Below are 22,465 nucleotides of genomic sequence, written 5' to 3' on the forward strand. Positions count from 1 at the left end.
CGCGGTTTCTGGGGCCAGGTCCGAGTTAGCCCGGCGCACTAGATGCGAGCTCCAACGCCTTCATTCCATCATAAAGATAATTTTTCATTGACCAAGCCATTCTCCGTGTTTTCACTCTGCCCGGTTCCCAGGGCTGGGCTGTCAGGCTCAGTCGCCCACGTTCAACAGGGACTCAGCCTGTTTGAAAGTTCTACCCTGACATTTGCGTCCCCTTAAACCTCAGCGCCCCTTACCTTCTCTGCTTCCGGATCTGTGGAGTCACGTGGTGGGCACTATGACCTCAGGCCTCAGAGGGCAGACCCCACAGCAGCTGGTAATGCCAACCTGACAGATGTCCCTGCAAAGCAGGACCTTTGTGGACCTCTCCGTGGCTTCTAAACCTTCCAAGAAGCTGTAAGGAGCATCTTGCAGGAAGAGAAGGTTTTGTGTGTTAGGAGTAGGGAGGTGATGTTGATGAATTTGTATCCCTTTTGAGAAAACCCAAAGCTGCCCATTTTAGGACTTTCTTCGGTAGTAAGCATGTTCCATTTCTTTGGTGGTAAAGCAAAGGGGAGCCTCGGTAAAAATGGAACCAATCAATGACTAGGAAGATGGGGAGAACTGATTGCTAACGGCAAAGGAAGGAGAGAAAGCTCCAGAGCTAGGGACTGTTTGCCTCGGCTATTCCTGGAGTTCGGAACTTCTCACTCTGTTGACACCCTGGATGCCCCTGACGGCAGGGGAGGCAAGGCTGTTGCCCTTGAAATCCTCCCATTTGTTAGGGAGGTGTGCAAGGAGGAGGCTCTGAGCAAGAATGACCTAAGCCTTCTTGCTCCTCAGCCTTTCATTGGCCACGGCCTTTTAAGTTGTGTCTTGTCAGGTACACCAACACTTCTACTAAGCTGTGAGCATGGAGCTGTTAACTAACCTTCCTGCCGAAGAAAACTGGCAAAAATGACTCATTCCGTTTCCAGACAGAGTGAAAATTAGTCCTTTAAAGGGCGAGTCTACTGTCTTTATTAACGTCTTCGACGCCTGTCTGTTTTCTCTCCGTAAAGCTTCAGAAGTAAAGTGGGTTTTCAAAAATTAAAAATTAAGTGATGTAGGGGAGGAGGGCTTGGAGGACAGTGATTGTTATTCCCCACAGTGTTGTCTCATGGGAAGGTCCTCTTCTGCGGCAGAGCTGGGTGGGAGGGACTTGTGAAAGAATATTTGTGCCGCCTGCACTTGGACCTACCAAATGAAGAAAGTGTAGGTATAGTATGTTATAGTGTGACGTGGGTATCGTAGTCAAGGACCTACAGTTGTGACGTCACAGGAGCTTTTGTTAAAACTGAGCGCCTATTATTTGTGGTGCAAACAGATTATCCACTATTCTCTCAAGAGGCTACCTCTTTGGGCAATGTACTAGAAACATCTTTGTAGCAATTTGCTTGGTTTTCAACCATGATGCTCAAGAAATTACTCAGGCAGTTCAAGTGATGGTCTGAGATTGAGAATAGACTGGTTTCACATCTCCAGCCCCATCATCTGCCAAATGGACCCTAAAGGGATGTCATGAGCAAGGCTGGTCCTCAATTCCTCCTCCGTAAAGAGGATGATATCCCAATCAGAGAACTATTGGGTTCCTAGGCTGAAGAAAACTTTCAATTAGTCAAAAGTGGATGACATTTCTATGTCGCTTTTTTTTTCCTCAGCACCTTCCTTACTCCTGCCTCAGTCCTGCCGTCTGCCGTCTTCTGGCCTCCAAGGACACCCATGCACACAAAGTATTCACTCACAGAGACATAGATATACACATAAGGAAATAATAAAATGTATCTTAAAATATAGTTTGATGGGTCAAAAGTAGCCTCCATTGTGAACTCCTGGGTTATTCCGGGTCTCTTACTAATGGGGCTCTTGCTTCTTTGTCTTGTCACATAAACAGGACATCACACCTTTTATATGTAAATCAACCCAGAATCATTTAAAGGCAATGATACCATTATAAAAGCTATAACCCTCGTGTATTGAGCTGTAGGTACAAATTTCATACTTGAACTCATTATCTCTGTTGCTTCAGAGTGCACCCTTGTTTGGAGACAGGCTCTTTTGCAGTTATAATCAAGGGAAACTAAAATCAAGGCTACTAGATTGAGCCCTAAACCTATACAGTTGAGGTTTTCTTGTGTTCATTTGTTTTTCTGAGACTAGAGTCTTATGTAGCCCAAGCTTTCCTTGAACTTGCTGTGTATCTCAGGAAGACCTTGAACTCCTAATTCTCTTGCCTTCATCCCCTATACCACGTTTGATATGGCTGATCATAGGAAAAGGAATTTTGGAGTCAGACGTGTATCCAGGAGGGAGGCCACAAACGTGAGGCTGGAGACTGGCAACATTTTTCAAGGCAAGGGACATAACAGATTGCAGCAAAGCCAGTTGGGTGAGGGACAGCTCTTAGGAGGAACCAACTGTACCTCTAACTTGATCTTGCACTTTATTCTTCAACTGTGAGGCAATGCATTTCGGTTGTTTAGGCTAGCCCACCTGGGAGGTTTCATTGGGGCAGCACCAGTCACCAAATGTGGTACCCAAGGACTCATGTTGTGAATGCTCTTGGTTTACTCAAGATGAAGAGTTCACAGTTCAGACAAAAGAACCAAGGAGTTAAGCAAGAATCCAGGAGTGTTGACAACCCTGACCTCACATCCAGGTTGGATTGGTTCTCACCTTTTATTTGGTTTTTGTTCCCTGTGCCTCCTGACCCCAAATCTCCAACATTCCATGACCTGCAGACTCAGCCTGACACATGATCTTGAGCTGGTAGGGAAGAGCTAGCTTGGGAGGCATGATCCGGTGTTAACAGTCCAAGGTGGATGTCCTATGCCTTTTGGGACAAAGTACACTGTTAGAATTCCTAGCCACCCTGCGCCCCCCCCCCCCCCCCCCAGCTACATGACTGCACTTGTGCCGGCAAGATGCTTAGTCATCCCAGGGCCTTCTTACGTCCTAGTAATCTATGTGCTGTGTGATCACGTAGTTTGCATGCAGTGTGATCACATAATCTATGCGTATGTGTGACATAAGCCACATAAGTCCATATGCGCATGTGGGAGGAAAACCTATGGAAGCGGGTTCCATGTATTCCTCCTCCATCTTCTCGCATGGTCATTCCCCAGAGGCCTAGGCACACCCCTTCTGTTCCTTTCCCTAAATAAACTCTTGCAGTGGGTTTTGTTGTACCTTGTGGCTTTTCTTGCATGGTAAACAGCACCGCTTAATGAATAACATTGTGCCGCTTAATAAATAACACACACTATCCTCGGAGCAGAGAGAAGGCACCCGTGTTTGCATGAGGTGGATTTCCTATCTGTCCTCACCTGTGTTTGCACTAATTGTACCAAACTATTCACAGTTCTTCAAAAGCATCAAGCTATTTGAGACCTCTGTGCTTTGACGGTACCTAGAAAGTTATCCATTGATCACAACCTTCTTTATGGTCAAGTTCTTTTTTGTCTTTAAAACCTTTGCTTAAACACCCACCTCTCGGTGGCCTATAATGTGCATGCTTGTATGGCAAGCGCTTGACCGACCACTTCCCTAAGCCCCAAATTCTAGCTTTTTACCACCCAAATGGAGACGCTGAGACTGGAGAAATGATAGGTGTTCTGTTCATTATTATTTTTGGTTGTTGTTTTGAGACAAGCCCAGGCTGTCCTGGAATTCAGAATGTAGATCAGGCTAGCCTGATCCACCTGCTTCAACGTCTGAGGGTTGGGATTAAAGGCATGCGCCACTACACCCAATTTGTTTATTTTTGTTTCCTGATTCTGGTTTCCTTATTTACACCCCAGACTCGACACTATCAGTTTCACGTGTCTGTGAATCTGCGAAAGTAAGAGAGGGGAAAATGAATGTCCCCTTATGTGCACAGCTACTACAATCCTCTCTGTTGTACTTGGTATCTTCTTCGTCCAATGTGGACACCCACGGCGTAGTAGCTTGCTTTGGCACACGCTAAAAGCTTAAGAGGGTGACGTGATGGCTTCAATTGCCCTTTCTGGAAACAACCCTGGTCTAAAGGTGTCTTGTCTTCTCTCTCTCTCTCTCTCTCTCTCTCTCTCTCTCTCTCTCTCTCTCTCTCTCTCTCTCTCTCCTAAAAGGAACTCTGGAATGTGGAGTGAACTCACTGAAGGAAGGAAGGGAGATAAAAATCTCTTCCCCACCCCAGAAAAAAGGCTAGATCTTAGGTGCTCTGTGTGTATTTGCCCTTCTAGAGAAAAAAAAGAAAAAAGAAAACAAAACAACAAAAACAAACTGCACCAACTCCTGCTTCAGACTCTCGCTGCTTCTGCTCCCTTTGGCCTCAGGCTTGTAGATCGTCTAGAGATAGCACATGGCATTCCACAAATATCTCCCAGTGAAACTTGTGGTGTCTGCCACAGCTTTCCCTTCTAGAGTGCTGTTGTGTAATGCAGGGCGGAGGTCCCTAGACTTCTGGGTCTGGATAGACCTACTTCCACCCCCAGCTTCCACCTGAGCCCAGGACTTGTGGGGCCCTAAATCTCAAAGTGTAAGAAAAAAAATTATTACAATGCTCCATAGTGTGGTTATGGGCTGTGAGTAGAAAAAAAAGGTCCAACTGCTAGCTTTTTGCTGCCTTTTTCCTGAGCTTTAACTAGAGGGATGATTGGCTGCGGCTCCGCGTTCTGGCTTTCACAAACCAACTTCAGACAAGGCTGTGAAATGGTAGCAAGGGATTGAGAGATGCCCGCGACCATGCTTTCTCCCCAACTCCTGGGAACCGGCTCCCACACCAGCCCCATCCAGGCAGGATGTGGTTTCCTCATAGGTGAGAGGCCTTGATGGCCTGGAAATTACCCTTTTATGTTAGGTTGCTAGACATGTGACCTTGTGTGACTGTCCTGAAGCATTAGCAAAGTGATGTGTCACTCACGATGTGATTGAACAGAGTGCCCAGAGGAAATTAGTTTACTACCTCTATTAGGTTAAAAGGCGAATGGAGATTGAAACAATAACCAAAGAGTAATATTTAATTTTTAGAATTAGTTCTCTGACAGCGAATTTCTCTTTTAATTTAACTTTTTATGTGGCAGAATAATGAAGTTTGAGGAACCTTACAGAAAAATGGAGGAAATCAGTGTGCCACACAGCTCACACAGTCCTTGAACTTTTGAGTTCAAACTCACTCTTTTCTTGCTAAAAAGTCCTATTTGGGCTAAAAGCAAAATAACTCAGTATGAGGAAGTAAAAGAAAGTCCACAAAGATGCTAAAAGTGACTCAGAGGAATACACCCTCCTTAAGTGAATGTCCTGGGTCGGTGAAATGGCAGACCAGACTTCTGCCTGCCACTGCGTCTTCTGCCTTTGCAGGTTGCATGAAATCATGTTTCATCAGAAAGTGGAATCTGTCCGTTATCAGTTACAGCTCTGGGCTCCTTCCTATCTGGTCCAATGGGAGAAAATTGGTGGGCAAACCTGAGGTGGGGATAGAGTAGTATGCCTATGCCTTTGATCATGAATTCACTCTGCAAGGTCCAGGAGAGGTGTGGGGGTGACAAGTGTGGGGAGGAAAAGGAAAAGGGGTGCTTTTCAAAATACAGCCAGAGAAAATGAAGTTCTTGTCACAACCAGGACGGGAAGCCATTGATGCTATTTTAGCCTGACCATGGAGGAGGTGTGGTTGTCAGGGGGTGTTTTCTAGTGCAGCAAAGTTGTTGAAGCAGTTATAAGTGATTGAGTTTCTCACAGGGCAACTGCCCATCAACTAAGTGACTGGCACTTGGCAAAGTGATCTCTTTTTATTTTATTTTATTTTTTTTCTGGAGCTGAGGACTGAACCCAGGGCAACCACTGAGCTAAATCCCCAACCCTGGCAAAGTGATCTTATTATCATTATTTTTTTTAGAGTCTTCGGGGTTAATAGCTGTATTTTCTTCTCACGTTTTTAAATTAAAGGCAGGATTAATTTAACTAAACACATTTAATTAAATTAGAACATCTAGCAGAAAACCACAGGTTTTTTTTTTTTTTTCCTTCACTGATTTATGAGCATGCTATGGATGGGAAACAGGTGGTGTTACAGTCAGTGGTCTGTTCTCTTCTTATTCAGAGTGAGTTTGTTTGCATTCCTCTCTGTGGTGTCTACGTTTGTTATCATCTTGACCCCTCCCCTGCACTATGCACCTATGTCCATACTGTTCAATGTGTCTTCCATGGTGCTTTAGCGGTCTCATTATCCTCTTGGCTCTTGAAGGATGCGGGTCCTTTCTTAGACTTTGTAGACCTCTCACAGCTCTGTCTTACACCTGCAGATAACCTGATTTCAATAAACACCGAATTGTTGGTGCTGTTTTTATTCAGTGTATAATCTCACCTGCTAAATTATGTTCTTATACAGTGTGTGTGTGTGTGTGTGTGTGTGTGTGTGTGTGTGTGTGTGTTTATTTCATTTTGAGACCGAATCCTATGAATCCTGGGTTAATCTTGAACTCTCTATGTGATCTTGAAGCCCTGAATCTCTTCCTCCACTTCTGAAATGCTAGGATTTTCCTGTCATCTCCTTCTAACTAATGGGTGAGCTCATAGTTTTACTAGAGAAATAAATATAAACTTTCTCCTTGAAATGAGAGACATCTCCGCATTATTAATGGGACAGCAAAGAAAGGGTGGACTAAGGATTTTGGGGAGGTATATAGTCTGTTTGAAGGAGGGGGTTCAGTGGAAGAGAGCTGAGATGGAGAAGACAGTATGAGGCATGTCTAGGAACCCAGAAGTAGTTTAGTGTGGGAGAGAAGAAGGAAGGTAGAAATCTCAAGATGCTGGGTACCTTCCATGATGGTGATGAGGAAGGCCCTGGCAGAGCCTTCACAAACTACACAAATGAGTATTTCCTCAGGGTAACCCGGTTCTGACGGGAAACAGTACCAGTCATCTCATTTGCCTATAAAGATGAAAATTAGCTCTTGACAATGCTTTTTGGTTTACGGTTTTTAGGGTTGTACAAACAGTACGTGATTGTGCTTTTAGAGTCTAAACACACCGCTGGCTGACTTTCAAGCCTCTTGAGAGTGAACAAAAAGGGCAAAAGACTGAAAATGACGGAGACTTGGGGTCTGGGCCCAGGCGCCCTATGAACAGATCATGTGAGGTGAGGACAATGGGAATTTCCCAAGGATTTTTCAGCACAATTGGATATTTGACTCTCTCTCTCTCTCTCTCTCTCTCTCTCTCTCTCTCTCTCTCTCTCTCTCTCTCTCTCTCTCTCTCTCTCTCCTCCTCTCTCTCTCTCTCTCTCTCTCTCTCTCTCTCTCTCTCTCTGTATGTTGGTGGAGGGTAGTATGTTATAGCAAACTTTCTTGTCAGACTATCTTTTGTGGGACCACCAGCTCCCCAGTGACGACATGGAGACTTAATATTAATTATGAAAGCTTGGCCTTAGCTTGAATTAACCTATCTTGGCCTTAAACTTTTGAACTTAAATTAATCTGTTTCTTTTAATCTACATTCTACCATGTGGCTCGGTTACCTCTGATCCGGACGGTACACCCGACTTCTTCAGAGTCTCTGGCAAAATCCATGTGCTCCTAGATTCCTCCTCCTCTTCCTCTCTGTCCCTGGAAGTCCCACCTGTCCTCTCCTGCCTAGCTACTGGTCGTTCAGCTCTTTATTAAACCAATCAGAAGGCACCTTAGGCAGAGAAATATCTTTACAGTGTACACAAATATTCCTCAACAGTGTGTGTTTTGTATGTGCATATATTTGGACGTTTGTGTCTAGACTAATTCCAAAGAGAATACAAGGCAGTATGTGGTAAGAAGATTATAATAGTAAACAAGGCAAAATGAATAACCCAGTAATTCTCACTCCAAACTGGGAAGGGATTGTGACAGAATCAGTCTTCTGAATTGCCATCATGTGTAAATTTCAGCCTTCTACTGGTGAAATATGTAGTACCATGAAAAAAAAAAATCTCCCTTCTGTTCCTGGCCCCTCAGTTTTTCCCCCTTAGAACCACACTTTCTAGTGAGCAAGATAAGGCAAGGAAAATGACACGTTCCGAGCTTTCAATGAGTAAGGTATGTCACAAAAGACTTTAAACTTAACACTCTTAAGTTCCCAAGACGTTTGTCAAAGTGATATCCACACAGAGGCTGTTAAAAGAACGGACAGTAGACTCAGAAGTATCTGCATATGGTGTAGAGGATGTTATTATTTCTGAGTGCTTCATCTATCTAAGAATTTAAAGAAACACTTAGTAACCCCAAATTCACTCTCACCTTAAGGGGAGGGAGGGAGAGAGAGAGAGAGAGAGAGAGAGAGAGAGAGAGAGAGAGAGGAGAGAGAGCTCGCACAGACTTTAGTCTAAAGTATTTTTCAAGAAGAAACCACCCAAATCCTCATTTACTTTGTTGCTCAATAGGAATCTTAACTTTTTAATCACGTTCGATTTTGAGTAAGTCTGCCATCTGATTTGTCTTCCAAGATCATTTATTTGGCCTCAGAATGAGGCCACGTGTTACCGAATGGGGAAGCATTTAGATCAATTTGTTAGTGTTGTGCCATGCCTTACATGGCTCCAGGGACCGACCTCACTGGGGTAGCGAGGGAATGGAGAAGAGACAAACACACAGAGACAAAAGGAAAAGCTGAGATCAGATGAACTGGGCTCTCTGATGGAGAAACTGCAGCACCCAGGAGCTCCGCATGTTTATTTATGGATTTGAACACAGAGAGGTGGAGCTATTGCATACAGTTGAACAAGAAGGGGGTTATCACATGTAGATAAAGAGGCAGGGTTTATGGCATACAGCTGGATCAAGGAGACCTGTTCAGCTTGTCTTGGCAGGAGCAGCCTCTGTGCAGGAGCAGTCTCCAGGCTGTAAATATCTGGATGAGGGAAGCTGTGGTGGACATCTTCTGCACACGATCAGCCTTGACACTCAGAGGCCTGCACAAAGCTTTGCTATTTCTCTGAGCCGCACGCACCCTTGGGGAAGGCTTTGGTACTCCTCCATGGGTCTGAAGCTAGAGTCCCTGACACAGTCATGCCCATGTCCAACAAAACACATTTAATCCGCACTTCACTCACTTAGGGCTTCCTATAGTGTTACCCTTGTACATGTCAAGTGTGTCTGGCAGGGGATGGAGCTGAGCTTTCCAAAATGACCATGTATGTTGTTGTAGCTAGCAATTGGTCAACAGGTCCAACTGCTTCTAGAAGACACTCCCAGGAGATGTAACTTGCCATATAATTGTACAGGAAGGATCCTTCTGTTTTCTTGGTCAAACTTGTCACCTTAGACTTGAGGCTGGTACCAAATGGTCCAGGTACAAGTTGAAAGCAAAAGGAGGTCATGGTTGACTTCCATAGATATTGTTAAAAGTGATGCTGGGGCAGGATGCAGACAGTGCATCCCTCCGGCTGTGAGTCTCAACCTAGCAGAAAGACAATCTAAGAGAGGTGCTAAGAGGCTGAGATCAATGTACAGCATGCAATCTGGCCATAAATCATTGCCTGCGAGATGAAAAACTGACATTGGATCAATAATTGCCCGACAAATTAAAATTTTCATTTAATGAAACTGAAAAGCAATGTTGAACAATTAAACTGAAAACCAGTCTGCTCTTCAGGGAGGGCAGCAGACCAAGAACCCCCATAAAGCTCGGAGTGAAGAGAGACATTCAATTTAGTAGGTTGGTCCCTCCCTCCCTCCCTCCCTCCCTCCCTCCCTCCCTCCCTCCCTCCCTCCCTCCCTCCCTCCCTTCCTTCCTTCCTTCCTTCCTTCCTTCCTTCCTGTCTCCTTCCCTCCCTCCCTCCTGTCCTTCCTTCCTTCCTTCCTTCCTTCCTTCCTTCCTTCCTTCCTTCCTTCCTTCCTTCCTTCCTCCCTCCCTCCTTCCCTCCCTCCTTCCCTCCCTCCCTCCCTCCCTCCTTCCCTCCTTCCCTCCTCCCTTCCTCTATCCTTCCCTCCCTCCCTTCCTTCCTTTTCTTCTGGTGTTAGAGATTGAACCTGAACTTTGTGAGCTCTAACCCTGAATCCTTGGCTTCTACTTGCGTTTTTAATAGTCTTTGGGTCCATCCAGTTAATGAGGTACATGCTTGTTGCACGAATCCTAAATGCTCTTATAATAAAAACCCAGATCCAGATATTGGGGTGAAAGTTGAAAGATCAGAGTTAGCCACCTCTTAACTCACCAACTCCTCAGCCTGCAAGAGCCTGAGAAGACCCGAGTTCCTGTCTCCTCCTGCCTTATACTCCTTTCTCTGCCCAGCCGTATCACTTCCTGTCTCAACCTTCCTAGTGCTGGGATTAAAGATATGTGGTCCCAAGTGCTGGAGTTAAAGGTGTGTGCTACCACTGCCTGGCTGTTTCTCTTTTTAGCCTGGATTAATCTCATGTAGCCCAGCATAGCCTTGGACTCACAGAGATCCAGACAGATCTCTGCCTCTGCCTCCTAAGCCCTAGGATTAAAGGCATGTGCCATCACTGCTTGACCTTTATGGTTCACTCTGTGGCTAGCTCAGGCAAGCTTTTGTTTCTTAGATTACAAGCAATATACCATACATGCTTATTTCTACAAAATAAAATAAATAAAATAAAATAAAATAAAATCAAGGCTCGTCAATGATGGAGGTTAAAGAGACCCCGGCTTCCTTGGAGTCTTCCACTTTAAGACATCTCTTAAGGAGTATTCTGGAATCAGCAGTTGCAATGGCAGAGACAAACCCTGACAAGGTCCTGCGATTCCTGGTTCTCCCAACTGCTGCCCTCTGGGGAGCATCCAAGTTCAGCTTTGTTAAGTGTAAGGGACAGGTCCTCCAATGCACTCTTGCTTTTCTACACGCCCCTACATGTGTGTGACCTCATTGTGCTTCCTCAGAGGCACAGCAAGACTGCCTTCTTGCTCATCTGCCTGTGTGTTCTTGCTGACCGTGGGGTGGCAGACACAAGGTAGAAAAGACAGGCGGGAGGGATTCTGTGCCAGAGACTGGCTCTATGCAGAATTGATCTCTAGTGCATAGTGGCCCAGCTCCCTGACCCACTCTTCTTCCAGTCAAATAGTTAATCACCTGCGAGCAAATTAGCCTCACCGGGTCTTCTCTTTCCACCGGCAGGCAAGGTTTCTATAGCGTGAAGTATCTTTGGTGTGATGGAGAGGCACTTAACGCTGTTACATCTTTCCTAGGTCAGTGTGCTCTAGGGCTGTTTGTGGCTAGAGTCGCACAGGACACTGATGAGCTTTCCAGTTACATTCACATGAAATGGGCTCCAATTTCCTCATGGTGACAGGGCAGCCATTAAACTTAAGCGTCTCATTCTTTCTTTCCCCTTGTTGAGTGAGTAGAGAGGCATCTTCTTGGCTTGGGGGAGCAAGGAGTCAAGGGCTCTCCAGGCTTCAGGGAAGCACATGTTTGGTCTCCCATTTGTGACTTCTTTGAGTTGTAACTAAGGTCCTACATGGGGAGCTGGACATAGGCATGGGGGTGGATCCTTAGTGGCCAGGCAAGAGCAAAAAGTGGTCGATATGACTGCAGTGTGTGGCTGAGAGCTTTGTTATAGAAGTATCATTTCACAAGAAAAAAAAATCTAAATAGATAAACACAGAGAAAAGGCCACTCTAAAAGGAGTAGTGTACTGATAACATCCATTCCAATGGAAATTAAGAAAAGTTGTTTATTTACTTATATGTGTGTGGATGGAGGGATGTATACTCATGACTGTAGGTAGTCATAGAGGCCAGAAGCCTAGAGTTACAGGCACTTATGAATCTCCAGATGTGGAGAACCGAACTCCAATCCCCTGGAAGAGCTGCTGACTCTTCTTCCCAACCCCTAAGAATGGGAATGTTTTTACTTTAGTGTGTGGGCATGCGCATGTGGGCAGCTCTCAGGAGTCGGTTCTTGCCTTCCGATTTAAGGCAGCGTCTCCCTTGTTTCTGTGAAGCCTAAGCTAGGCTAGCTGGCCCAGAAGCTGATGACTAATTATGGCTCCATTGCCTGTTTCACCCCAGGGGTGCTGGAATTACAGATGCAGACCCCCACATTCAACTTTTTACTTGGGTTCCTGGGGTTGAACTTGGGTGGTCAGGCTTGTTCAGCAAGCACTTTGCCTGTGGTGAACCCTCTCCTGGGCCCTTAGTATGAGAATCTTGAAGAAAAACTTAAAAAGCACACAAAAAAATTGTGCTCTGGATTTTCACAAAATGATTTGTACTGGAGAAGTGAAATTTGCTTTCCACTTACTATAATATAATGAACATTTCCTCTCTCTCTCTCTCTCTCTCTCTCTCTCTCTCTGGTTTTTCAAGACAGGGTTTCTTTGTGTTGTTTTGGTGCCTGTCCTGAATCTTGCTCTGTAGACCAAGCTGGCCTCCAACTCACAGAGATCCACCTGACTCTGCCGCGCTGTCGTTATTCAATCCCTCCATGCAGAGACTCAGGGGAGGATCTGAGCTTTAGAGTCTCACATTGACCTCCACCTCAGCACCCCTCTCCCAGGCAGTACTGTCAGCCTTTCCCTCCGGGTGCATCAGAACCTTCAACATCTTTTAAACTCACATGCTACGGACTTATTACTGTCTGTCTTTCCCACCACACTGCAGGTTCCACAAGGAAGGGATGTGCTCATCCAGTGGCTTAGTGCCGAGGCTGTGAGCTGGTTGGACTTTTCTTGAGTAAACAAATTTGATCATTCACGACATATGTAAGTGGCATCAATTATCAGACTCTCACCAAGGTATGCTTTTATTCATGCTGTAAATATTATCAATGTGAATGAAATTGTCCAGGTAACTGCCAATTTTCTTGTTTTTACTGAAACACAGTGATTTTTTTTTAGATTAAAAACAACAGCATAATGGATTCACCGAGAGGTATATGATACAGTCATAAGCTGTACCAGTATACGAAACGTGGAGTTGCAGATTTTAGCAGTTATTGTATCTCTCACCTCTAGTACAGTGATGGGGACCTAAGTGAGTCTCCAAAGTATTGATAAATGAATGAAAGACTAACGGAAAGAAGGAACGATGGTTCTGAAAGAGCACTCTTAAATTTTGTGAACAGGGACACCACCAAGGAGGATGGAGATGACAGAAGCTAAAAGCTCGAAGACACGCCCTTTGGAGATAAATGGTCTTTTCGTCTTTGGAAAATTCTTTGGCAGGAATTCCAGTCAACTCACGAAGCTCGTCTCCCTCCACAGGGAGTTTGCACACCGAGTGTGTGTTTTGCATTACTGAGTGACCTAGCTATGCCGTTTGTAGACCTCGGCTTGGGTGTTGAAGTCAGCAACATCATGCACATCATGCATGCGTCGTTAAGTGAGCTCAGGCTTGTCCTGTTCCCACAATCCCTCTTTCTCCTCTCCTGTAATTGAAGGCTGTGGGCGGAGGCGAAGTGTGTGTGTGTCGGGGGAGGTTGTGTTGCTATTGCCCTGTTTTCATAGAGGACGAGTGTTCTGGGACAGATTGGAAGAAGGTGACACATCAGTGTTCCAGAGTCCCGGGAGTGGGCTGTGGTTTACGTGGGAGACCTGGCAAACGTGTTCAGAGCTAAATTCAACGCCGCTGCTAGCTGCTGACTTTTTGTTCAGGGGCTCTAATTTTAGGCACGAATATGCTAGGATGGAACTATGTTTCATGTATGTTAAACGCCCACTCAGAGCCTTTATGTTGGTACCTTGAGACACCCTAAGGCCTCTGATCCTTCAGAACAGCGTTCTCCTCCAGTTTCACATCTGAGCTCTGGCCTTTGGGCCCAAGTCTAGGACGCTCTCCCAGCCATGCTAATACAGACTTCCTGCTTTGAGCGGTTCATCATGCATCCTTCCCTTCTGCAAGGACACTTCATTTTCTCTACATACATACCGTTTATATTTAGGAGACACGGTGGCTGTGGTGATATATAACAGACACACAGGAACTTTACAACACCCAGGGCGCTGGACTCTGTGTCTGGGAGATGTTAAGGAGAGGAGCTGTCTCCCCCGAGAGCCTGGTTTAAACCGTTCCTTGCTTTAGGCAAGAAGGAACAACAGCCAAAGAAGCAGATTGCGGGTGACGCTGGCTCCCTTGATGACACAGGCTTCTCCTGCAACCCCCGAGGAGGAGGAGGAGGAGGAGGAGGAGGAGGAGGAGGAGGAGGGTCACTGGCTCCTCCTCAGCCAGCTCCTCTTCCCACTGCCCGACCCAACCTCCTAGAAAATTTGCAAGGGAAGTTATTCCAGAGGGTAAGGAGCCGTGACGTCAGGGCTGTAACTCGGTAGGGTCATCTTCCCAAACGGGCAGAAAGTGCGGCTTCCAAGGCCACTCAGCCGGTGTGTGCTCTTCTTATCGGGCCCGGAGCCCGCAGTTACAATTATCCAAGCCTTGTCTCTCATAAATATGCTTTCTCTTTTTCATTTTGTTATTATTTATTACTATAATAAATTAAAGGATTTATTGTTCTTTAATTATTTTCTTATCTCCTATCCTGGCCTCCTCATTCCTCTCCCCCTCCACACCAATGCTCTCTCTGCTTTCACATCAAATATATCCCATTACTATTCTTCTCTTGTTCAGCTTCCCTCTCTTTTCGGACCTCTTCCCGACCTCCGTAGTCCCCCTTTAAACATCCATGTTGTTCTCTCTCTCTCTCAGCTAACATGATGCTGGCTTTTTTTTGCTTGTGGTCACACCTACTCCCACTTGGATTTTTCTGGCTCAGTCGCCGAGTAGTCACTATTCTCCTGTTTTCCCAGTAGGTCACTACTCACTCATCATCCAGAATGCTTCCCTCATCATGGTTGGCTCCCAGCAGCTCAAAGGGACTAGGACCCTACGCTTCCTGTATGTGAGGGATGTGTAGCTGAGCCAATTAGAATTCTTTCCTTGGGGTTTAGAGGAGGATTCTGTGTATCTTAAAACAAACAGCCGAACAAACAAACCTTAATATTTGAATCTGGGAGCCCTGGGCAGCCATTTTATACTTATGAACAGACAAAGCCACAACTATGCTAAGAATGAGGCAGGGGAGTTGTAAAGAGTGTGGAAGGACCCTCAGCTCCCTCTGCTCCCATTCTGGTCTTGTGTTCCCATGCTGGGGCTTTGGGATAAAGTCATCCCTCTTCCCCTCTTCGTGACCTGTTCAAATCAGCGGCTTTTATGGAGAGACTCTTAGGTAGTCTGGACTTCCTGAGTCAGTATCTCCAGCTGTTGCCGTGAGAGGCAGGGGAGGCGTACAGAGGAAGGGGGAGAGGTGTACACAAACGGTTCATCACGCTGGGAAACGGGAGCTTTTCTTTTCTTTCTTTTTTTTTTTTACTTCTGCAGAGTTTATGGTGTGTGAGAGAAGCGGAATCCCAAACTGAGACTAACGAATAGTGAAGAGCACGAGGTGGCCACCAACAGAAAAGCCGAGGGCCCTTCGGTGTGTGTGTTTTGAGACAGGGTCTCCTGTAGTCCGGGGCTAGCCTTGAAGTTTCGGGGCAGCTGAGGGTGACCTTGAGTTTCCAGTTCTTGAGTGCTGTGACCACAGGTGCTGTCACTGTGCCCTAGGAATAGCTTTGAAGAGATGAGTCAGACTTGGACTTAGACCCTGGTCCTCTCAGGCAGATGAAACATGGGAAAAGAGCCTTTCCCAGGACATAGGCCATTGCTGGGAGCCTGCGATCATTTATCTCTGAAATACAGCTCAGGATGTTTTGAAGTGTGTATATCACCATTGTTTTGCACACTGAAGATAGAAATGAGGATTTTGAAGGTTGCTTCGAGAATCACCAGTCCCCTTTTCCTCTTTTGACACAGATAATTTATATGCCATGCATGGTGTGACTTACTCAGATACGACTATTATTCAAACACAAATATTCTTGTATTTTCGTTATTAGAAAATAACTCGCTGCTTGTCCCAGCCAAGTATGGGATGGGTCGGGGGAGTCAGCCCTGTCTGCTTCCCATAAAGCACATTCCTACTCTGCCTTGTGCCAACATTCTGTCTCAGTGAAATGAAGTGGGAGAATCTTCTCTGTGGTCAGTCTCTAGCTTTTTATGAGAAGGAATCTGTGATGAATGCATCTCCATCCTTTGACTCCATGTCGGATTCCAGGTTGCATTAGGAGAATACTTCTTGGACACACAAATGTAACAGGAGATGATTCCAGGATTTACTTACGTTTTTTTTTTTTTTGTGGCACTTTGTGCATGCATGTGAGGGAAGCCCTGCACAAGCAAACTGTAGCCTTATTCCTAACTTAAGCATCTTCCATGTGGCAATTTTATTTAGGAAGAACAAGGCAGTTAAATGTTGCATTTAGTTATCAGACAGAGGTACAAATTGTATCCTTGATGTATACCATTAAAAAGTCTTTCTCCTACAAGTTTCCCTTGTAGGCTGTTTCACTCAGGATCTGAACTCTCAGTGTTCTGCACATGGTTCTGCACATGGCCTGGATATAGGTTCTGCATATGGCCTGGTCACAGGCTCTGCACACGGCTTGGACACAGATTCTGCACATGGCCTGGTCACAGGTTCTGCACACAGCTTGGATACACAATCTTTCACTCATCTCAACTGTTTCCATTTCATGTGTATTCTGCATTAACCAGCCATGGGCTCAAACAGATCCTCTCCTGGTTCTCATCTTCTTTCTCTACCTGAAAAGAGCATGGGTCCCAGGGGTTTTCCCTTCCTGTGTTGGTTTTCCCTCATTACACGTTTTGCCAGATGGCTAGGTTTCATGTGGAGAATTTTCCATAATCACACATCACTTGTTTCCTCGTGACTGATGATCCCACTCCCTCTGTCATCTGCAGGAACCAGGGAAAGGAGCAAAGTAACAAAAGAGTTAGGTCCAGCTTAGAAAAGGAGGAGAGGAGGAGGAGGGGAGGAGGAGGAGGGAAGAAGGAGGAGGGGGAGGGGAGGAAAGGAGGAAGAGGGGAGGAGAGGAGGAGAAGGAGGAGGAGGGGGAAAAGAGGGATGAGGAGGAGAGGAGGAGAAGGAGGACAGGGGAGGAAAAAGGGAGGAGGAGAGGGAAGAGGAGAGGAGGAGGAGGGGAGGAAGAAGAGAGGAGGAGAGGAAGAGGAGGAGGAAAAGAGGAGGAGGAGGAGGAGGAGGAGGTAAAAGTGAATGTCTTGGATTGCCAAGGAGTTCATGAAAAATCCTTCTGCAGTGAGGCCTGGGTGATTTTGTGTGTGTGGGGGGGGGCGTGCGGGGTGTGTGTGTGTGTGGGAGAGTGCCACGAACACACTCTGAGCTGTGTGAGCACTCGGAGTGTGTGGCTGCAGGGCGTTTGGACAGATGTGGAGCATGTGGAGCACAACTGGGGAGGGGGAGGGGCGACTGGGGGAGAGTAAGGCACCGAACTTCAGTGAAGAGATGAGACTAACATTCAAGAGCCTGGGGTGGGCACGGCTGGAGAAGGCAGGAAGCTTGCCCTGTGCCAAGTTTTATTTTATTTTATTTTTTTAGAACAGAACAGTAAGAAGTGGGATTCCTTACCAAGAGATTTGATTTGTAACATGAAAGGAACTCCTTTCGCTTGCAGTCTGCAGGTGGGGCGGCACAAACACACCTCTTCCCTCCAGGAGCAGGAGCTTTTCACCTCGATGGACACCGGACAGGTACCATGTAACCACGGCCTTCATTTAGACGGCAGCGGCGGTTCATGTGAAAGCACTTTTGGACAGTGAGTTCTGAGAAATTATGTAACCACTTTGGCCTTCAATTTCCTCAATTGAAAAATGAAGTGGTTGGTCTAGATATGTGGTCTCCAAACAATTCTCTAAATCCTTCCTAGAAAGCACCTCCACGGACTCCCGGTGTTTGGGCAGAGCTGCTCTGAGTTTTTCCTGCTTAGTTCACTCTTGAGATAGGTCTGCATTCTGCTAGTTAGAGGGGAAGGACCAGTTTTTGGAGCCGCTGAACTGGGCTCTTAAATTCCCCACTGGTTCTATTATCTGGAATGCGTGTGCATTGGCGCTAACATGAACACACTGTGTAGTCAGTCAAATGTTTACTGAGCATCCACTGTATGCTGGCCTGGTTATAAGAGTAAGTCGGTAAGAGATAAAGCCCTCCTCACAGAGAAGCTACCTAGTCGAGGGATAGAAGCCTGTGTTAGTTTGGGTTTCTATGGCTGTGATGAAACACCAAGACCAAAAGCAACCTGGAAGGAAAGGGTTTATTTCACTTATACTTCCGGGTAACAGTCCATCACCAAGGGAAGTGAGGACAGGAGCTCAAGCAGAGCAGGAGTATGGAGGCAGGAGCTGATGCAGAGCCCATGGAGGGGTGATGCTTACTGGCTTGTTCATTATGGCTTGCTTAGCCTGCGTTCTTATAGAACCCAGGACCACCAGCCCAGGGGATGGCACCACCCACTCTGGACTGCACCCTCTCCCACCAATCACTAATTAAGAAAATGCCCTGTGGCCAAATCTTATGGAGATACTTTCTCAGTTGACATTCTCGCCTCTTAAATGACTTTAGCTTGTGTCAAGTTGGCACAAAACTATCTAGCACAAGGCTAAGGAGTGTAATTAGAGTGGTAAGAGTGATTGACATATTACTACAGATAAGAATGTAGAAGCAGTGGTGGTGCCACTGAGGAGCGACTCTTGAATGGACATCTGGATGACGCCAGGGAAAGACTCCAGCCCTGGGAGGCGGCTTCGAGGCAGCAGAGCAGCAGGTGGGCGGACATGAGTGGCACATCTATCTTTCAGCATGGGCATAGATTAGTCTCACGGTTTTCCCAAGAAAGAAAATCACTTGTTCTGTTTTTTTGAGATGGTCCCATCTAGCCAAGGCTAGCCCCAGGCTTGAAACATGAGGGAGTCTTGCCTTGAGCTTCAGTTCCTCCTGCCTTGGGCCCAGATGTGCTGGGATTGTAGGCATGAGCCACACCAGGCCTGGCTTAAAGGGAACACTTGATTCTGTCAGTTTCAGTAAGGGGGTCTCTTCTATTTCCATGGTGTCCTGTGGTAATGGTTCCTCTTGCCCACCTTCCCTTTGACAGCACAGGCTGGGTTGCCCCAGGGTGAGCGCTTGGTCCTGGTGAAATGTCTTGTGTATCAGTCTCTGTCTTCCCTGCATTTGCCGACTTCATGCCCGTGCCTGACTCTGCCCTCTTCTTCTTCTGCTCTATGATTGGTCCAGCTATGTTACCAGCACTGATATTTCAATGCCCTTCTCCCTGCCTCCACTCCCCAGCTCCATCCCCAAACCTCAGGTGCACTGTGTTCAGACCCCAGGTCTCTTAGGACTGGTGGTCAGGTCTTCACAGACCCAGAGCCCTTGAGGGGTTCCACGTCAGTATGAGGATGAAGGGCGTTAGGAAACAGGGCTTTGAACCTCAGAGCATGGGTTCGATTTCTGGGTCTAGTGAATCAATTGACCATGTACTCTGGAGCTTTTTTCCCTCTCTTCATTTTCAACTGGAATGACCATGATAGTACCAATATCTGTAAGTTAATATATACAAAATACTTCTTAAAATGTATAGTAGATACAAATCTGTTTTTGCTTTATAAGACAACCCTGGGACACTGGCCGTGGCCCCTTGCTCATTGTCCCCATTCCTCTACTTTGCAGCTCACAGAGCTCCATGCTTTGCCGAGAGGCTGAGCCCACTCAGACTATGTCGTGATGGTGAGGCATTGGCCAGTGTGACCCAGGCGTCTCAGGTGAATGGGGCCCTCAGTTAAACTTCAGCATCCTCCCTCAGATGTTGTATTTTGCATGGTATTTTTCCACATGCCCAATTTTACAGAATCCTCATCATAATACTGTGGCGTTTACAGGGACCTGATCACACATGCAATCAACAGCTAGATTTAGACTTTCTGAGGAAAGAGCTCTGCTAACTCCCTTCCCACTGGCTCTGAGTGAATCTTTGTATAAACCAGAAGGTCAGAATTGGGCATGGACTAGTTAGGTCCAAATACAGGAATAATCTCCCTCATTGAATTCTTGTTTCTTTTCTTTTCTATATGATTTTTCATGCCATTATACACTTTTGTTTAGTCATTGCTTGAAGTCCCCAGCCGCAGGTAAAAGGAAGACAGAGGTGTAATTTGGAATTAGTTTAGAGTTTTTGTGCTTTGTCACACATAATTGAACAGAGGCTCATTTTGTTTAACTTCTCGGAAGAAATACTCCTCACCACCTTTTTTTTTTTTTTTTTTTTTTTGGTTATGTTTTGTTTTTTCGAGACAGGGTTTCTCTGTGTAGCTTTGTGCCTTTCCTGGAACTCTCTCTGTAGCCCAGGCTGGCCTCGAACTCACAGAAATCCTCCTGATTCTGCCTCCCGAGTGCTGGGATTAAAGGCGTGCGCCACCACCGCCCGGGTAAGTTGTTTTTTTGTTTGTTTGTTTTTTTTCCCGCTCCTCACCACCTTTTATTTAAAAGTAAATTGAAAATAAAAGCACTAAAGCAATGTTTGGGATTCAGACACTTGTTGCTGACCAGAAAACCAGTGGTTTATCCTTCTACCTGCTAGAGTGATCAATAGAGAGTATAAAGTAGCCTGGCAGTGGCGGCGCACGCCTTTAATCCCAGTACTCGGGAGGCAGAGCCAGGTAGATCTCAGTGAGTTCGAGGCCAGCATGCTCTACAAAGTGAGTTCCAGAACAGCCAAGAGGAGGCAGAGGAGGAAAATCAGAAATTCAAGGTCACCCTTGGCTCATAAGGAGTTCAAAAGCAGACTAGGCTACCTACACATTGTTAAAACAGACAGACAGGCACCAGACACTTTTGACATTTAGTCCTATTTGTCCTTTAAGATGGGAGCTGTTGGCCAGGTGAACTCTGTGAGTTTGAGGCCAGCCTGGTCTACAGAGCGAGGTCCAGGACAGGCACCAAAACTGCACAGAGAAACTCTGTCTTGAAAAAACAAAACAAAACAAGACAACAATGACAACAACAACAACAAAAGTAGAGTATAAGGTAAAGCGCAAATCGAAGGATACCGGATGTCATGCACAGTGCTCCCTCTCAAATAGGTCGCACTGAAGCGGACATATGAGCAGACTGATTGCCACTCCCAGTCACTGGGGCACATTCGTCATGATCCGTGGAGCCCAGCTCCAGGGCAGTGGCAGTAGGCAGGTCACGTGTCCTCTTTTCTACAGCTTTGGCTCTTGTCAAAGCACAAAAGGATGTTCGAGACATCATTTGCATTAGGACCATGTACAGTCCACTTGGGTATGATGATTAATTATAGACGGACTCTTTAATTATTGGACATTTCTAGGAGAAAACTGAATTTGTAGCATAGTGCCTGAGATAAGATAAAGCTTTATGTTTTATGGTCTGATTTTTTTTTTTTTAAATCTTCCTCCAGCTTTTCAAGACCTACCTCTGAGATTTGCTGAGCCTTGGAAATCACCCCACTCCTTGGAGAGTGGGCTCAATTTGGAATGCGCAGCTGGCCTCAGAGCGCCTCAGTGGAGATGCTCCTGGGTGAGATCCTGGCTAGTAAGCGATCCAGCTCTCTTCTTGGAGCTGTTGGTGTAAGTACTTGTTATTTACACATCTTGCTTGGCTGTTTCCTCCTGCCAATGATTGTCAGAAATGACATCCCCTGTGGAATCCAGGTCGACACAGCAACAATGCAGATCGAAGTTTGGCCAGTGAGCATCCGTTTTCTCCGTCTAATGCTCCCATTAAATAATGCCAGCTCGTTTCAAAACTGAACTGTTTTCTTTTTCTCTAGAAAACTTGCCAGATGCCTTCTACTTATATTAAATACATTTGGGTTGTCATCTCTAGAAAGTTAAGGATAAATGAAACATTCTACCTTCCACAGGGCTGATAGAGGATTATAGCTGGCCGGCAAGGCGGGTCACTTGGGCCTTCTCTTACTTCTTATGGTTGTCACTCCCGCCTTTCCTGGCTCTCCATTTTATAGGAGGCTTTATTAGGCGCCTGCTGCACTGGGTTGGAAAGGGAATGCAACTTGATGTTCTTTTCATGCTCGGAAGTCTGAGAACATGACTCTTAACAGCCCTGCACTGGGCAGAAACTTGAGTTACCGCCTTGTGTCAACAAGGAGAGAAGCCGAGGAAGCCACTTCTGAGATGAGAGATGATTTTCAGGTATTTTAAAAGTAGCTTGTCACTTGGGTAAGTTCTTTCCCTATTCCTGTTTAATTATCTGTCAAAGTCAGAATACATGCGAAAGATTCACAAGACAATTGTACTTGTCTGAGAGAGAAAAAAACTTCATTTTCTTTTTCTTTTTTTCTTTTGCTAAATGCCTCTGAAACAAGTAAAAATGAAGCTTCTTCAGGACACAGAGTGGGGGAATTTGATTTTAATATTTTCCCCTTTCTCTACTGTAATTATTGTAAATGACAATGAACAAATTATTTGAAGGGAGGTTGACAATTTTTAGTAACTGCCTTTCAAAACAGAAGTCAAAAATTCTTATTAGCTGACATTATTATGATTGTTCACTTTGGTTTAGGATTCTGTCATTGTCTCCTCTCTCTCTTTCTCTCTC

General features: G+C 45.8%; 1 long non-coding RNA gene across 1 annotated transcript; it reads left to right on the top strand.

Moving 5' to 3' along the window:
* The first annotated feature begins 315 nt into the window (after positions 1–315).
* Positions 316–21,653, top strand: LOC143269809 (uncharacterized). Its single transcript, XR_013046562.1, has 8 exons — positions 316–513; positions 6,979–7,132; positions 12,586–12,719; positions 12,822–12,957; positions 13,049–13,305; positions 17,432–18,653; positions 19,556–19,647; positions 21,306–21,653. It is a non-coding gene; the product is annotated as an uncharacterized LOC143269809 (long non-coding RNA).
* The last annotated feature ends 812 nt before the right edge of the window (positions 21,654–22,465 follow it).

The sequence above is a fragment of the Peromyscus maniculatus genome, chromosome 20 (genome assembly GCF_049852395.1).
Source record: "Peromyscus maniculatus bairdii isolate BWxNUB_F1_BW_parent chromosome 20, HU_Pman_BW_mat_3.1, whole genome shotgun sequence".
Taxonomy (NCBI): domain Eukaryota; kingdom Metazoa; phylum Chordata; class Mammalia; order Rodentia; family Cricetidae; genus Peromyscus; species Peromyscus maniculatus.